Consider the following 13,478-nt stretch of genomic DNA (forward strand, 5'->3'; position numbering starts at 1 on the left):
GAAGTTGCCTTAAGTGAAGCTGTTTTCTTTTTAGATATATCTTCTAGAAGATTAGATGGCTCAGGAAATTAATAATTGCTTATGGTAGGGGCTGTCTTCTGTGGATGGCTGGTTTGAATCCAGATTAGCCGCAATTGAATAGCGTTATCCTCATTTAAAAATAAAATAGTCATAACTCACAATGATGCTGCTTGCATCTGTGATATTACACAGTAATTGCACCATTATTGTACCATACTGTACTTCTGGTGCCATTATGAAAGAAATTTCTTCCTTTATCCTGTTGTCCATCAGGCAAACATATATTTCACAGTTTGCTCCTTTTTTTCACACTGTATTTTCTTTTTCAAAGAGCATCAGGGTTGTAGGAAGAACTAGATGACTTCAGGGGTTGAGTACACCATAGCTTTCATGAGCAATGTTCTTAAATATGAGTCAAATTGATAATGAACAGACAATAATCATTATTATATGCAGACTTCCATTTCTGGTGGCTACCCGCCTGCTGGCAATGCCTCTTTAGCATCAAGAAAATACATGGTACAGCAGGAAGGTTTGCCCTCGTGACTGCCTGAGCCTTTTCCATCTATTAAATTCATGAGACAGATCACAAATGACATGATTTCATTGCTCTCAGCACCACTGACTGCCTTGCTCCACCAGTGCCCAATACTGTCTGCCAATTTCTCCAGGTGAAATCTGGAAATGGTTGAGAACTGACTTCCAAGGTAATAAATTAACCTGCCTGCTCCCGTAACCTGAATGGAAAACCAGACAGGCCCTACTCAAACTGACTGCTGCTACTCAAGCACAACAGGAATCAAGGCGAGAAAAATAAGAAAAGAAATCTCCTTCCCTGACTGCCAGGGACCTTTCTCCTACTTATAACTATATGTTGATTAACAATCTTATTTTCTGTCTGACAGTGCCAAATATCCACTGCTGACCCCATGCCAAGGATATTACTTTATTTTTTTTTAATGTTTGACAAAAAGCCACTTTTTCCTCAAGAAACCCCATATAGGTCCTACTGTTTTCTTTTTACACCCTACAGAGCTCCAAACTGAATGTCTAGTACAGCACAGTACTATAGTTCAGATTAAGAATCTGTTTAGATTTACATTCTCTTCAGGTTGAAGAAATATTTGCTCACAGTTGTTACAAGCTGTTGTATATGTAAAAGCCATATGATGCTGATACTTTTAAAGAAAAGATCAATAACACAAGCAGAGCACTCTTGCCAGTGCAACATATCAGAGAGTAACGTGTGATTTGGCCTGGTAGAACAAAATGAGGACTAGCCTCTTTGGAAAAATAACTGTCAGAGAGGATGCGGGAGATTAAAAATGATATCCTCTTCCATAGGAGAAAGGGGGGGCCCTTTTATGCTGAATTCTATTCTCAAGAAATGTCAAAGATTTTTGAAAATATCGAAGATTTTGAAAACAGAAAGATCTGACCATAAATGTTTTCCAAAATGGAACTGGGTAGATAACAGATATTTGCTTGTTACGAGCATTTCTGTTCTGCTTCATTCATAAAGCTCCACTTAACTGAGACAAGCAATCCATAGAAGGTAGCTGATATAGACATAGCTGGTGGCTAAGTTGACGCAGAAATGCACAGGCAAAGTTCCTCAGTTACCTTTGCTCCAAACATTCAAGTATTTGGGTTTGTTTCCATGCACATTGCAAACTTCATTTGGGAGGGAAAAAAATATGAATTAAATTAACACTACTGTATTATACATTATTGACCCAACAACATAGTCAAGGGTAGTTATATTAAGAAGTGTATTATCTGTTCCTGTCGTCACAGTGAATATTTTCTTCTGATTCTGTAACTTGGTGAACTATCCTTAACTGCTCTGCTAACGAGGATCAGCGGATATATTTTTAAAACAAATACTTCTTGTCAATACTAAGTGTTTCTAACAGAGTGAGTTGAAACATTTTAGATGCCTCGTTTACCACACAGTTAGTCCAAGGGCTTACCTGTATTTGCAGGCATTCCCGTGTGAAATATTACTACAGAGTAGTCAGCAGACTGACTCTCAACTGCAGGATGCTGAAATATAGCTTATTTACATAACATAAATGACAGTTATACAAGTGACATTCTTATCTGGTGTAAGCGCACCTTTTTTTTTAGTTTAACTTACGCTGGTTGAAAACTATTTATGTAATTATGCTAATTGCACTGGAGCTATTCCTTTTGCACTTAAGCAGATGCATCTTCATCATATTGATATAAAGTTGTAAAGGAACGCTTTGTGTATGGGTTAGACAGACATGCAGTGAAAACTGACTTGAAAACCTGAATGAGAAAGGTACGGATTTGAAAGGGTGACAGGCAGTTCCCTTGAGAATGACTTTGACCCATTACTGGCCAGGACACAGATAATTTTTCTTGAAGATCAAAAGTCAAGCTTTTCTTCAAATTTCAGTACCTCTCTGAAATTAATTGCCAATAAACTAATATAAAAAAGAAAAAAATAACACAAATAGTACACTCAGGACAGGTAGTTTGTAGAATTCACTGTTCTTTTCTTGGTTTAGATTGAAAGTCCTTTAGGAGGGGCTGGGCTGGGGCTGTCTCTTGCTACATTTGCACAACACATAGCACGTTTGAAAATGCACAGACTGGGCCACAAAGAGCTACCATCATGCAGTCAATGGAAATAATAACTCTCTAGGATAATACTTTAGCATGACATCTCAAAACAATGTTTTTTTAGCTGTAACCTCTGGTGGAAGCTCTGCCTTAGCCACTCTCTTCTCTGCATGTAGCACCATCCCTTGGTAACATCCTAGTGCAAGTCTTTGCAATAATGACTCTCGTATACCTGGAAGCCAGTTCTGCTATAAATGACAAGTCACCGAAGCCCGGATAGCTCTTTCCCTACCTGCATGGTACACATACATATGCAAGGCTGAGCCACAGTCCATAAGCCTTGTAGCTCCTTAAAGTACAAATCTGCAGCATAGTTTCTAAATATATCTGCCAGCAGTATGGAAATTATATCATGAGAGTATCTAGGGAAGCATATGTAAATTAAAGAGCAATTGCTGTATTAGAAAGCCCTCAGGTTGGAATACAGCACAGGAGCTCTACAGGTTTCAAAAATAAAATACCTTAAACGGTGCTAAAACATATTAACTGAATGTTGTTTTTGCATGGGAAACAGACACTATTTATTCAACATCAAATTAAGAAACTTTAAAATTAAGTGATAATCAAAGGCCTATTATTGCTTAATCTCCCAGATAGACTGGTTGTCTCATCTCAGTTTGTTCTAGCTTATAAACAAAACAGAAAAAGCATTTACAACAGATAAGCTGGTTATCAAAGAAACCATCTTTGAGAAGGAAGATTATTTGCTCCTTCTCACTCTTTTTCAAACTTCATTTTATCAAAAATTAGATGCTTCACTTCAAAGCAAAGAAAATGTCAGAGGAGAAATAGTGATTGAGGCCTCAGAAGGGGCCTCAGGAGGGATTGCTTCTGCCGGTTCCTTCCTTTGTGACTATGACTAAGGCACAGTCTTTCTGCTCCTCTATTCGTCACCCTTTGGCTATCTCGTCTGCTTGAGTCCCAAGCTTTTGGGGACATGGCTCTTCTCCTATTATAACACAGTATTTTTCTAACATAATGGGAATCTAGTGTTAAGGCCTTTTTGGTCTTATCTTAACAATGTATATGTAGATATATTTCCATATCTATATTCTGGGTCATCTACAATAGTTTTTATTGCACTGCACACAAATGACTAACATTCCTTTCCTTTCAGGACCTCAGCTGGTCTGTAGCAGCATGGAGCTGATAAAGCCAAAAAGGTAATGCTGCTTAGGCATCCCAGGGGCTCAGAATACCTTAAAACCACTACCAAATTAATGCCCCTTCCAACAATCAGGATGTCTCAGAAGGACTGGAAAATTACTCGCTTTTATGACATTGTGTAGCGTCTAATGCATTTTACAAGCCAGGCTATAGGAGCAGTATAACTTACAATAACCGATTTATGTATATCCTTTTCTCTTTTGCCCAAACTAGATGGATTTTGGCTATATGCACTACTTATTAGCCTCCTTCAGTTCAGAAGCTTGGAGTCCTTGTGAGAGCTGCCAATTGCCAACTAACGGCAACGTGTGGTTTTTTCCACTTCAGGAACAGGGGCAACGTGGGACAGTTCTTTCCTCCTCCTTCATCAGACTTTGATTAGGTAGGTCATGAATTATTAGCACCTCAGCTGCCTTTAAGTACAATCATTTAATTTTACCAGAAGCACTTAAAGAAGTCAGATAGGGTGTGTGTTTTAAAGATTGCACTGGAAGTGAGGTGGAACTCTTAGATGCTTACCTCAAGGGTCAGTCTCCGAGTCTCTTACTTTGTAGTTTTCAATGATCTGCTTAAAAAGCTTATGCCATGCAGTATAGAGTTATAACTGAATCTGATTATATTTGTCCTAGGGGGAAAACTCCAAGAACACGATCAATCTATTCAGGGATTTAATGTGTGATTTGTATAATTTACAAGCTGTGTTTAATACAAACTATCACCACACTTACCTTTTTTTAGAACCTCTTGCAAGTTCAAAGACTTCTACAAACATTGATAATTAATGCTGGAGTTTTCAAAGAGGCCTAAAAGAGAGCCATCCATCTACTGCTGAATTGGCTAGCTAACTCCTCCAGGCCCCTTTAAAAAATCCAGTCCCTGACAATTTCCACCACAGTTCAGCTCCAAAGAGCAACTATGTAAAAGCATACTGTCTTTCTTGTCCAATCTGTTTTTTCTATGCAACTTTAGCATGAAAAATTCCAGCTGGTCAACTTTGTTATCTTTAAAGGTAAAGAAGGTGGCAAATAAGATTTTTAAAGCATGATTTGATCCCAGTCTACAAGGACTTGCACAAGGAACTCTTTGTTGATAGCCCCTTCGCAACATCAGATAGTACATGGTCCACTGGTGGAAAGCTGAAGTGTCAAGATGAAAATGAGAAATAAATTACATTTTTTAACAGTAAAGATTATTAACCATTGTAATAATTTAATGCCCACTGCTAGAGATTCTCCATCATCAGCAATACTAGATTTTTTTTTTCCAGGTTATGTTGCATTCTGATCAAGAACAGATTCTTAAAATTGCATGTTTTTGTTGTAAGGTCAGACTCAATGATCAGTCCTTCTTAATTTTATGAATCTCTTTCTCTATGCTGAGCCTCATTTGTTTACATTTTTACTGCATTTACATCTTTAATCCTGTCTATTTTTATTCCTTCTTTTATTTATTTATTTATTTTCCTCCGGGTTAGGGCAGACTCTAATTCCAGGCATGTTAATCTGAAAGCACACTCCACAGTAGGTCTGCTACACCTCATTCATGGCCGTTTCACCCTTTCTGACCCAGGGGTTGAAAAGGACTTATATGATTTCTTTCTATCCTCTGTTTCTCCTGTCCAAACACCCAAGACTCACTCACCCATTATTGCAGGGGGCAGTGGTCCCTGTGGATGAAGGAGTCATTACTCAGCTTCTGAACCACCTGTTTTCCAGACCGGTCACTCACGTCCGTAGGTTCAGCATCAATGGATAGGACCACTGTACTGCTGTTTTCTGCGTAACAGGAAATGTCACCCACTTTTCCTTCACTGATCCCCTATCTTCTGGCAAACAGCAGAGAAGGCCTTGTGAGTAATGCAATGATTATTTTTCAGCCATTTACCTCACAGACTGTCTCGAACCTGGAACCTTCAGGTTTTGATATGCTGTATCCAGCTTAAATTGAGTTTAACATGTACAGAAAAGAAAAAAAGAAAAAAGGGAAGGACAGAGACTAGCATGGTAATAGTGACCTGCTATGTTTAAATTTTTAGCCTTGATTTTCCCTGAAAGGATCTGGGTAGCATAAGCCATACACAGTTTTTGTCTTTTTAGGGCTCACTGCAGAAATTACTTGGAATTCTGTAGGCCCAACTCAGCTCTTGCATCACATCCATGTTCCAAAGACCAGAAATTGGTTTCAAACTCAAAGTGTGACTCTCTTGCTGCAAAATAATAAACTCTCCTTACATTACTGACCTATTATACACACATTTTACAATCTGAAGGAGCAATCGTTGCTAAAGAGAAACATAAATAAGTTCTTATTTTGGCAGTTTTATTTCAAACTATGTTGCAAGTTAGCAGATGAGCAATTTTATTCGTTGACAAATGGGTTTGATCGGACTAGTGCAATGGTTCATTAACCTCATGATAAGTTTGGGCTATCTCAGAAGTGTTCTTGCTGTGAATTTAGATTTGATGATGGCTCACACATCAAGAAAACAAATTGCCTCGTCTTTTAAGGGAAAAAAAGGGGGGGTTGAAAGAAGTTAATTGATGTCTTTTAAATTCTATAACTAATAAAGCATTTTTTCTTCTATATACTGCTTTCTAATTCTTATGAGATGCATTAGACAGACAGAATGCTAAAAGCACAGATTACTTTAGTTCTGCTGTTACCAATTACAGGGAGTCAATGAACTCCAATTACAATTATCAGATTTTAATGAGCAACTGTCTGTCAAGATTTTTTACAGCTCTAAAGGTGCATGCAAGGTTTGTATGCAGCATAGAAGTACCCTTGTATAGTACATTTTTCTTTAGGTAATCAGTACCTGGTTTCTAACTATCAGTTTTCACTGGGCATTTTTAATAATTATTTTCTGATCTCTTGGAAGAAGGATAACTTCTCTTGTTTAATCTGGACTAACAAAAGATTAAAGATTATTCTGGACTAACAAAAGATTAAAATCACATTAAATCGGGAAAAGAGAAAGTTAAATATATAATTCTGCTGATATAAGCTGACATTGCTCCAATGTCCTAAATGAAATTGGGCTGATTTACACTATCGGAAGATGATTCCTGTGCCTGCCTAATGCACACTACTTTTTGAAAGTACCTTTCCTTCAAACACTCTAAATGATGGATGCTAATCAGGGAATTAATTATGGTTGTGTACTGAGAAGGCTGCTGTCTGCAAGACCCAGACCTTATCTGATGAAGAAGTTGCCAGATGTGCAGTGAATGGAGCAGAGAGCTTTGGGAAGAAGGTCAGGCCTCATGCATCAGGACTGCAAAGGGCGCGTGGCCTTTGCCATTGCAGCCCTAGGAGACACCACAAGTTGCATAGGAAGAAGAATGAGTAGGGAAGGGATAGTGTTTTCACTGTTTACATCAGTAAAGTCATGCAAATCCTCTGAATCTCCATTTGGTAGCATGCTACTTCTTTCTGGTTTCTATATAAAAAATATGGGTTTCTAAAATTGTCAAGTAAATTAGGGACCTAATCACTGTTTAGCATGAGTGCTCTCTAAATCTTTCTCTCAAGCACATAACTCACTTAGACGCTTAAGAGAATGAGACTTTCTCTCTGTGTTTATGTGAATTTCTCTATTTTTCTGTCTGTCTCCCCCCAATAACTTTTTTAATTCTCTGGTCCATTTCAGCCAAATTTGACAGATGGGATAGAGGTCTCAAAGTGATTGAGCTCTGACATATCTTATGAAAATCGGAGACTGAGGAAAGAAAAGAGCACCTATTAATGCATCCATGTAGAGAAAGAGAGTGGTGTGAGTTCTCATTAGACTAGGGAATCCACATAGCAAAGGGAAAAACACTTTATGAAAGCCCCAATCACAGAAACACCTTTAAGCAAAGATCAGGAATAGTTTGCTTAGATAGTAGAACAGGGTCACTCTAAAGGTCATCAGCCAGAAATTTTCAAATCCTTTGGAATACAGGCTTCAAAACCACATACGTTTATATTACGTTTTTTTCCTAATATTTGTAATTTTCTATTTTTTTTCCAAAATTGAAACAGCGCAATTCATTCTACTGAGATCAGACTGAATGCTTTATTTTTTGTTTGTACCCTACAAGAATATGGTATAGAATAAGGACTGAAAACAAAACTTTCTTTTTTTTCTTCCTTTGTAAATAACTCTTTATTATTTTCATAGAAAAATATTAATTATTAAATATTGATATTAATATTTAATATTTAATATTTAGCAAAGCTGAAAGGCTTACCTGTTTTTCCCAATAGTCACTATTTTATTCCTGGTCTAATGTGTTTTTTAGAAATATACGACGTCTCACTTCTGCCACTTTCCTTGATGATAAACTAGACAAAACTTCACATGAATCCTGCTTTTATGGCCTATTCTTGTCTTCTGTTTCTAAGTGATATAGTGCAGAACAAGGGTCTTTTTCTGTCACTGTCATTTTTACTGAAGCGGGTGCTATGCCATTAAATACCTCCATTAAAATGGATATGGCTACTTCAGAAATAAGGTACTACACAGTCTGAGTTGTTGGCAACACTGGTTCCAAAATGTCACCTTGCCATGAAGACTGGAGTTGAAAACAAAGAAGCTATAGATAATGAATAGACATAGATGTCAAATTCTGTCCCCGTTCAGTTGGAAAGCTACCAGAGGGTAGCAGGAAATTTCATTGCAAAAGCAGACAGCACTGGTAGGCCTTGAGAGAGTAGCTCTGAAGCATCCTTAGACATGGTTTGTTCCCCTTTCTGCCTGCTTTCCGTTGACATGGCTGTTTTAGACAGCTCATAACCCAAGCATGCTTAGACACACCAGATTCAGCATCCCCAGAGAACGCATGTTGGCTGTGCTTGAATTTTTGTTTGCAAGATTGCAATTGCAATTTGAAGATAGCCCACTCCAGTCTAACAGCAGTCTCAGCTTGTCCATAATAGACAGAGTATATATATAGCTGATAAGCCTGACTGAGGAGTTCTATATTAATCAATGTGAGAAGGAACATTTTGCTATGGCTTTGACAGTCTAAAGCAAATAAATGCCTACGTTTTGTTCTCAACTGTATGCTAAAACAGAGAGGAAAAAAATTCTCTTTACAGACATATGTGGGCTCCCCAGGTGTTGAGTGAATACACAGGAGTTAAACGGGAAATATTTCAGCATGTCAGTGATGAGGTCTTGGTCCTACCATTCTTAAGAGAGCTACTATTAAGAGGAGAAAAAAAATAATGCTATTATTGACCAGTAGTTATTGTCAGCCCTTAGAAGCACAGAGGAAATGGCATATCTGAGTTGTAGCAATTTCTGTCTGATGACCTTTAGAATGACTCTGTTAACACAGCTCTTTTTCTTCAGGTTCATGTCTATAGGGACACACTACTTCTACATTACCTGTGTGGATGGGATTCATCTGCCCTATTTTATCTGTGCAGGGAGATGACTGGCCAAGACACTTTGAACACCTATTTTGGGATGAGATGAGCTGTCTTCCGAAGGTGCCCATCTTCTCCATTACCTGTATGGGACCTAGAATGTCCCCATGTCTCCATTTCAGATGGCTGAAAAAAGGCAATGAGTCCTGCTTTCCCCATAGTTACCCACCTACATGTCAGCACATGTGGATGTATCCATGCATACCCACTTTGAATATTTCTATCTCTTATCAAGTTTTGACATTTCAAAATATACTAAAAATAAAAGAATATGATTTTCTTGTTGTCTCCCACCCAGGGTGCTAACATTTGAAAGTGGGATTTTCCAGAAGTCATGCTTTAAAAAGCAAATGGCTTACAGTGGTTCTTTAAGGTGGGAGGATTCCATTTCTGAATTTATGAACTGTTGCTGAATTTGGTAATAGAAGAAAAGTGTTCTGTTTTCTTGTCATCAGCTAATGCTAATACTGACCACATCTTCCACGCAACTGATGGACCACACATATTCAAGAGCTCTGAACTCTGACACTGCAGTATCACAGCAGCATAGGATTCCTCAAGCATCATGTATCAGACTGAGTCAAAACATACTGTTTTTTTTTAATTATTATTATCTTGGAGGCTAATGAAGCTACATATCCAGTTTGGGTCTCAGATGCCTCAAGCACAGCTCCCACAACCTGTCAATCTCTATGTTTATCATGATACCCTTATATAGAGGGAAATCTTATATTATCAACACTTTACAGATGTAATAGTGAGGATAATATGTACTCTAAAGTGTATGCTCTAGGATAATACATTCTAAAGTCTTCTTCAAAACAGATACCTTAACAAAGCTACCTGGTTCTCTTTATAGTTCCTGAAGAAAGAGAGGGTCTTCTAGATGATAACTCAGAGCAGGAGCTTAAGTCCAAGGGTCCCACGTTTGCACTGGGAAAAGCTTATCATATTTCTGACTGTAGAGTAGCAGCTTTCCTTCTCTAGACAAAGGCAGCTATTATGGATATTCTCCCTGAGAGAATGATACCCCATTCCTTGAATAATTTAGTTATCTGGATGACACTACTCTAGGGTGCGTGTTAGAAACTTGGACGGGCCGAATGATTTGTTTGTGGCCATTCCAGCAATCTCTGTTTTAAACCATGCTTTCATATTAGTGTCATTGGCGATTTAGATGGCTATATTTCTTTTCAAGTGGAGCTATTGTTTTCTTCCAGTGGATTAAAGGGTTCTATTCAATTCTTTTGATCATATTCATATGACAGATTTTTAGGAATGAAAGGTCAATTGTTTCTCAAAAACTTTAAATCACATGGCAATTCTGCCGAATGTTCACCTAATTTCTCACTTTAGGTACATTCCAGCTGAATTTGTCACTCTTAAAATCTGTCAAAAATCACTGCTCTATTCTGAAGAAATATTATGTCTAATCACAAGGGTCCAAGGTAATAATAATCCTTGATAAAATCCCTTGGTGTTCTGAAGAAGCAGTTCAAACTTTCTGATTAGTTCTTTAGTTTTTTCAAAGAGTTGGTATGATTAATTTAATGAGGAAACATTAATGAAAGGGGTTAGATCCAATGGCATCCTCCCGGGATTCATGATAGATTGATATAAAATTTTTGCTGACACAAAGGTGAATGAATTAGTAAATTAAGAAAAGTCATATTACGGCTGCAAAATTGTCTGCACGGAGTCATTAAATGGTTGCAATGGAACAAGACATGTTCTAATAAAGTCAAAAGAAAAAAATAATTCACATGGGAAATAGCAATGAAGGTCAGACGTAAAGAAGCAAGGTCTGTGCATCATGTAGGAAAATGCTGGTGGGATGCATTTGTTCACTTCAGCACTGGCAGCTCAGCTTTCCTTATGGAAGTGGTAACTCTTCTCTGATCCAGGTCCCAGCATGTGTGCAGGCAGCCTCAGGCCTTCCGGCGAATACCAGCCCCAGACCAGGTCCATAGGCTGTGTTAAGGGAACTGAAGAGAAGGAGTCAAGCTGCTTCTTACTGAGCCACAGAAAGGGCAAAGACGCTAGTCACTAACTCAAATAATATGATCCTGAGGGGATGAGAGCAAAAGCGGATATGCAAAATTAATAAGGTCTTCAGACTTTAGTCCCTTCTTTATCTGTAAGAGACATGTAGAGAAGATAACTTTCCTTCTTTGATAAGCATATTAATAACCTCAGATTACCCAAGCTGAGGCGAATGTCACACAACCAGTAGGTAGAAATTTCACATAATTTAAAGTCAGACATATGTATGCCTCCACATACACCTCCGACAGATTATAGCTTAAGCTTTCGAGCAAGCTTACTTTGCTAATATTTAAGACAGGTACAGTGATAAATAGCTTCATGAATACAGAGAATTCTGTGGTAGCTCTGAAGCAGCTGTCGGTAGAGATAGATTGAGTAATAACTCTGTTCTGAGAAATACGAGAAGGAAAGTGAATGGTGATTTATTAACTCCAATGAACATATACTGTTTAACAAGTATAGCAAATGGAAGTGAATAATGCATGAAAACTGCTAGGCCTTAAATTTAGTGCATAGAAAAGTGCAGATTAAATCCATAGTAGTGGAATAGTAAGTGAAGAAGCTGAAGAGTGACAGATTATAATGGGCAGTGAGGATAGAAGCGAACCTGATTACAATTGTCTAGATGTCATAGAGCCCTAGGCATGAAGAAAACTAGATTGACACTTGAAAACCATGTAAAACTTTTCTGTGTAGCTAAGGGGCCTGTTATGTGTTACACTCATAGCATGTGGTGCTTAACTTATGGCTTTGTTCCACACTGAAAATGAGTCATAAGTGCTGCTTCAAGCTGTTTTGATTCTGATGACAACTCTGAAAATATAAAGCAACCAGGAGCTCCCTCCAGCAAGCTGTTTCTTGTCGAAATAGCATGTCAACCTATCTAACCTCCAGGTTTTCCGGCCCAACAGACTTTTGTGGATTTTCTCAGGCCCTAACTCCAAGATCTCACTTTTGAGTCTGACTTCAAAAATTTCAGCATTTCCCGAACTCAAGCTGTGCAGGGGACATCGTGTAGAGCAAAATAAATGAGTGGTGATCTATGAAACTCTTTGGATTGCTCTGAGCTCTTGAGATCCAAATCTTTGATAAATTCAATTTATACTTATTTTTCTCATCATGTGCCCTTATCCCCAACTCTTTCATAAGCAAGATAAGGAGTCGCCAGAGTGGAAATGGTTGACTTCAAGTCTCAGAGAGGCGTGTCGATCACACTGAGAATTTCTGCAGAGTTTCTTCTGCTGTTCAGGACTGGATTCCCCATTGAATATTGTGTTAATCAGTCATTAAACACAGTTCATTCACAAATTCATTGTGCCTAAAGCCTGCAGGGACCTCTGGATCATTTGGTCTGACATCTTTATACCACATGTCACTAAACTCCACCAGTTTACTTCTGTATTGAGCTTAGTAAGTTGTCTTTGTTTAAACTGTACCGTCCAAATTGTACCAAGGATGAGATTACACAGATATTAAGATGTAGTAATATGTTCCACCGGTTAATTGTTGTCATTGTGTTCTGGATTTTGCTGTGCTAGTATCCAACATTTTTTCTATCCTGATCATACTGAAATACAGTAATTCAGTCACCTTCCTGGAGCTCAAGAGCTAAAAGAGTTTCCTTTTTAAAACTTCTTCTAAGACTCTGCAATGGTTTTGGTAGCTCCATTTTTCAGTGCCAGCATGCAACACTGTATTCCGAAATTTGATGATGATTTGTCATTGAAAATAGCTGGTGAGGTCTGTTAGCTTCCCACTCTTTATCAGCTATTATGTAAGTTATTGAAAACTTTAGCTGTATTGTCACAAGGGAACAAATTTACACCATTTTGACACAGATTTCTCTACAGATTCACCTTGATTGGAATTAACCATAATTCTGTCAGTTCTAGCTGTTTTCTCTCATCCTGTTATTGTGTTTAGGATTGATAAGTAAGTAACTTAAGTTATGAGCATTTTTCCAGTCATCTGGAATTTTTACAATATTCTAATAATTACTAAAAACTTACAGCAGCAGTCCAGACAACTCCTAAGACAAAACTTGTGAAGGCTTGGATATGAGCCTATAGACTGAAAAATATTTATCCTTAATAGATGTTGTTTAACATCTTCCTTTGTCATTGATGTAATGAGAAGAACTTTGTCATCATCTTCATATGATACATAAACTTATT

Source organism: Dromaius novaehollandiae, chromosome 1 (genome assembly GCF_036370855.1).
Source record: "Dromaius novaehollandiae isolate bDroNov1 chromosome 1, bDroNov1.hap1, whole genome shotgun sequence".
Taxonomy (NCBI): Eukaryota; Metazoa; Chordata; class Aves; order Casuariiformes; family Dromaiidae; genus Dromaius; species Dromaius novaehollandiae.